General features: G+C 38.6%; 1 long non-coding RNA gene and 1 pseudogene across 1 annotated transcript; both read right to left on the bottom strand.

Annotated features, from left to right (window-relative positions):
• Nucleotides 1-1,181: 1,181 nt before the first annotated feature.
• On the bottom strand, nt 1,182-2,286 carry LOC138904529 (uncharacterized mitochondrial protein AtMg00810-like; annotated as a pseudogene).
• A 1,853-nt stretch (nt 2,287-4,139) lies between these two features.
• On the bottom strand, nt 4,140-5,090 carry LOC138904530 (uncharacterized). Its single transcript, XR_011413447.1, has 3 exons — nt 4,882-5,090; nt 4,705-4,801; nt 4,140-4,235 (listed from the first exon to the last, which is right to left on the bottom strand). It is a non-coding gene; the product is annotated as an uncharacterized lncRNA (long non-coding RNA).
• Between the last annotated feature and the right edge of the window lie 216 nt (nt 5,091-5,306).

Genomic DNA, 5,306 nt, shown 5'->3' on the forward strand with positions numbered 1-5,306 from the left:
TTAGTATAAACCAACATATTTAGGTCTTCTTAGGGTCATTGCAGAAATAAATATTGCATGGTGAATACACGTCAATCCCAAACATTTAAAGGAACAAATGAATATTTCTGTTTTAGAGTATATAGTCAATACTAGTGGCAGTTGAACTTTTTTTGTCCTGATATATAGTCAATATTAGTGTAATATGTTAGACTTGTTCTCTGAATTTACTTCACTTGTTTAAGAATAGATGTCATTTCCTATTGATTTCACTGTTCTTCAGCAACTATAGTCATTTATTTATTGTATTTTTATACAGGTGCTTGCAAACAAGCCTGATATCATAAGAGAAGATTACATGAATGAACTTTGCATTCGTTATCTCGGGTTTCATTTGCACGACTCAAAATCACCACATATATCATGATTAATACACAAGGTAGTAAAAAGATACTAAACTGTGAATTTGGTCCACATGAATTTGCATCTTTTAGCTTGCCAACCACATATAATATTATATGTTCAAACAATGAATCTGAGATGCACATAGAATTGGATTATTAGAGTAACTATACATATATCAAGGTCAGTACTTTATTTAACTAACAATAAAAGATTTCACTAAATTCATTTAAGGATATTCATCGTGTAAAAATTGGTAGAAAGCTTGCACACTTATTAAATACTTCTACTTGTACTTTGTTGACTTGAAGATGGTGCTGATGAAGGTTGATCAAGCAGTAAGCTTATAAGATGATCATACTTAGACTCAAAGTCGTTCATACGTTTTTCAGAGATTCTTTTGCTTTTTTAGTTGCATTCAGCTCGGTCTGTAGTGATTCTTTTTCTTTTCGAGTTGCATTCAGCTCAATCAGTATTGCAGCCTTTGAGAAGCTACCGCCTTTCAATTCCTTAGTGGTTATACCACCCCCTAATCCAACCACATGACTCTTGTTTTGAGGTCTGAAACACCTTTCTATTACCTCGATATTCATAAGAGATGGCTCAGATTGTACCAGCTCTTGTATTTCAGCATATAAAATACAAGAAAAATTAAAATAACAAAATACATAAAAATAAAATGAAGGATGTTGTGAGAAAGTACGGGAGAAAATATGTTATTGATATTGGATGATAAAAACAATACAAGATGTACCTTTTTATAGTTATACACTACAAGGAGATATTACTCCTCTTCCAATATGGGACAAGACTACACTATACATATCTGTAAACTAACACTCCCCCTCAAGCCGGTGCATACACATCATATGTACCGAGCTTGTTACACATGTAAATAATACAAGAACCAGTAAGAGACTTAGTGAAAATATCTGCTAGTTGATCATTCGATTTTACAAACTTTGTAACAATATCTCCTGAAAGTATTTTTTCTCTGACAAAGTGACAGTCGATCTCAATGTGTTTTGTCCTCTCATGGAACACCGGATTTGAAGCTATATGAAGAGCAGCTTGGTTATCACACACTAGTTCCATCTTGCCGATTTCTCCGAACTTTAACTCCTTGAGCAACTGCTTGACCCAAACTAACTCACACGTTTCCATAGCCATGGCCCGATATTAGACTTCGGCGCTAGATCGAGCAACTACATTTTGTTTCTTGCTCTTCCACGAGACCAAATTACCTCCTACTACAACACAATATCCATACGTGGAACGTCTATCAAAAGGTGATCCTGCCCAATCAGCATCTGTGTACCCAACAATCTGCTCGTGGCCTCGATCCTCGAATAGTAATCCTTTGCCTGGAGCTGACTTTATATACCGAAGAATGCAAACAACTACATCCCAGTGACTATCAAAGGGAGAATCCATAAACTGACTTACAACACCCACCAGAAAAGAAATGTCAGGTCTAGTCACTGTGAGGTAATTCAATTTGCCAACCAACCTCCTATATCTCGTAGGGTCTCTAAGAGGCTCCCCCTGTCCGGGCAGAAGCTTAGCATTCGGATCCATAGGAGAGTCAATAGGTCTGTAACCCATCATTCCAGTCTCATCAAGAATGTCTAAGGCATACTTCCGCTGTGAAATAACAATACCTGAGCTAGAGTGAGCGACCTCAATACCTAGAAAATACTTCAATCTACCCAGATCCTTAGTCTGGAAGTGATGAAAGAGATGTTGCTTCAGATTAGTAATACCATCCTGATCATTACCAGTAATAACAATATCATCAACATAAACCACTAGATAAATACACAGATTAGGAGCAGAATGCCGATAAATCACAGAGTGATCAGCCTCACTACGAGTCATGCCGAATTCCTGAATAATTGTGCTGAACTTACCAAACCAAGGTCGAGGGGATTGTTTCAAACCATATAGTGACCTACGCAATCTGCACACACAACCATTAAACTCTTCCTGAGCAACAAAACCAGGTGGTTACTCCATATAAACTTTTTCCTCAAGATCACCGTGGAGAAAAGCATTCTTAATATCTAACTGATAAAGAGGCCAATGAGGTATAACATCCATGGACAAAAAGAGACGAACAGATGCTACTTTAGCCACGGGAGAGAAAGTATCACTATAATCAAGCCCAAAAATCTGAGTATATCCTTTTGCAACAAGACGAGCCTTAATCCGATCAACCTGGCCATCCTTGCCGACTTTAACTGCATAAACCCAACGACAACCAACAATAGACTTACCTGTAGAAAAAGGAACAAGCTCCCAAGTGCCACTCGCATGTAAAGCAGACATCTCGTCAATCATAGCATGTAGCCATCCTGGATGAGATAGTGGCTCAGCTGTAGACTTAGGGATAGAAACAGTGGACAAAGAAGATATAAAAGCATAATGAGGTGACGACAGAAGATGATAACTTTAACCGACATAGTGGGGATTAGGATTAAGTGTGGATCACACACCTTTGTGGAGTGCAATTGGTTGACTAAGAGGAGACAAGTCCGCAGTAGGTGCAGAATCTGATGCGGGTTGTGAATCACCTGGGCTGATACTGGATGTGGACGATGATAATAAGTCAAGAGTGGTGGAGCTGCAGAAGGTTGAACTGGATTTTTTGGAGGAACTGGAGCTATAGGTGGTGGAGCAACAACCGGAGCTGTAGGTAGTAGAACTAGAGCTATAGGTGGTGGAGCTACAACTGGTGCTGTAGGTGGTGGAGCTGGAGTGACTGAATCTCCAAAAGATGAAACTGGTAGTACCTCAGAAATATCTAAGTGATGACCTGAACCTGTGAAGTATGATTGGATTTCAAAAAAGGTAACATCAGCGGACATAAGGTACCGCTGGAGGTTAGGAGAGTAGCATCGATACCCTTTTTGTATTCTCGAGAAACCCAGAAATACGCACTTAAGAGCACGAGGAGCTAACTTATCTGTTCCTGGAGTAAGGTTATGGACAAAAACAAGTGCTTCCAAAGATACGGGGTGGAAGAGAGAATAAAGGTAAGTGGAAAAATATGACAGAGAACAAAGGTAAGTGGGGAAACACTGTAGCTCGCCGGAAAATTCCAAAGTTGTCAGAATTTGTCGTAACCAGGATGGATAGACTCGGAATTTCTTTATGTGCAAGCTGTCCTGAAGAAATGTTTTCAAAAATTGACCGGAGGTCACTGTTCATGCCGGAAAAATATAAAAGTGGCCGGAATTTGATTTGAACTAGATGGGTAGGCTCGGAATTTTGAGGAGAGCACACTGTCCTGAAGAAGCTTCGCGAAAAAATGGCCGGAACCCTCGCCGGAAAAGTTGTTATTGCCGGCACGTGGAGGAGCGTGGCGGCTTTTCTGCCGGATAAAATTCCAGGGGTTGGTCGTCGAAGGGTGATCTACCTCGTGGTGGTGTTGGTTTTAGCACAACACCGACAAAAAGTGACTTTCACTTAGACAAGCCTTAGGTCACCGGAAAAATTTCACGATGACTAAGTTCTTTCTTCCCGGTTAACGCTGGAATGATGCACATCGATTTGTTTCATACTAATGCTCTGATACCATGTGAGAAAGTACGGGAGAAAATATGTTATTGATATTGGATGATAAATACAATACAAGATGTCCCTATTTATAGCTATACACTACAAGTAGATATTACTCCTCTTCCAATGTGGGACAAGACTACACTATACATATCTGTAAACTAACAGACGTAAAATCAAGTTCATCAATAAACATACATATTGTTTACTAGCTTCAAGTTCTACAAGCGTGTCCTTTTTCTTGTGAGTCTCAAAGAAGATAGTCGCCATGTTCGGTGGATTACCATCTTTGCCTCCCTTCACATTTAAATAAACAGTTCAAACAAAGACAGTAAACACTGCCTGAAGATCCCCCTTAGTTTGGAGCAAGTGGCATCAGAACCTGCCTCAGTAGTGCTGGACTGCTGCAGCAGAACATTGCCATCAAGAAAGCTATATTGTCATGACAATTACTGATTAACAGGAGAGTGGTAATAGCTAGACCTCTGAAGGTAAAAGATGTCGAGCAGAAGACTAGATCACCTCAAAAGTTGAAAAACAGTAAAAAGATCCCATGCAGAAAATTTATATAGTACCAGTCAAGTCCATTAATTCCATATTATTCTGTTGCAATCTTTTTTTTAGAATTAGTAATTCTGTAACATTGCTAAACCAAACATGTAAAATCAAAGCCAATAAACAATGTAGTTTGCAATTCAAGGTGCAGAAATTAAACTGGAAAAAGCACTCTTCAGCGAATATGAATCGGATTGCACTGTGCACTTACCAGTTCATAAATAATTTCTCTAATCGGCTTGCTACCCGTACGATGAGGCATTCTCAACTTAGACCTATTGATCGAGTTTCTAATACTTGTTTCCTATATTAAGAACAAACCATTGAAATCATGAACTGTTACTTACAATAATAAGAAGTTAAAAAGTAGTTATGAAGTCTTACCATAAATGTTTCACTTAAAAAATGTTCCATGACCAACCATTCCCAATCACTCTTGTCTACCTCCTTCGGGACATCTTTTAGAGCTTCATGCAATGGCTTAAAATTCACATACCTGTGCAATGATCATCTCCAATTGATCCATAACTTTTTCATATGGTTTAAGACATGGTCTCTTTGATGATTCATGTCATCACTGTCAAATTTGTCCTATAATATTTTGCAAAATCATCAATCAAGAAAGGAAAGGACTTGAAAATTATCAAAAAGGCAAATTAGTAATGCAGCCGCTTTCCAATTAATTTGAAAAACAAAGTTGTTTAAGCGCCTTAAGTTTGACGAAACGTGTTAAGAAGAAAGTAACTGATTCAGCTCGGACGTGCAATAAACTCAGCGTTGTCAAGGTCAAGTTTCACTCCGCAATAATA

This window comes from Nicotiana tomentosiformis, chromosome 2, assembly GCF_000390325.3.
Source record: "Nicotiana tomentosiformis chromosome 2, ASM39032v3, whole genome shotgun sequence".
NCBI lineage: Eukaryota > Viridiplantae > Streptophyta > Magnoliopsida > Solanales > Solanaceae > Nicotiana > Nicotiana tomentosiformis.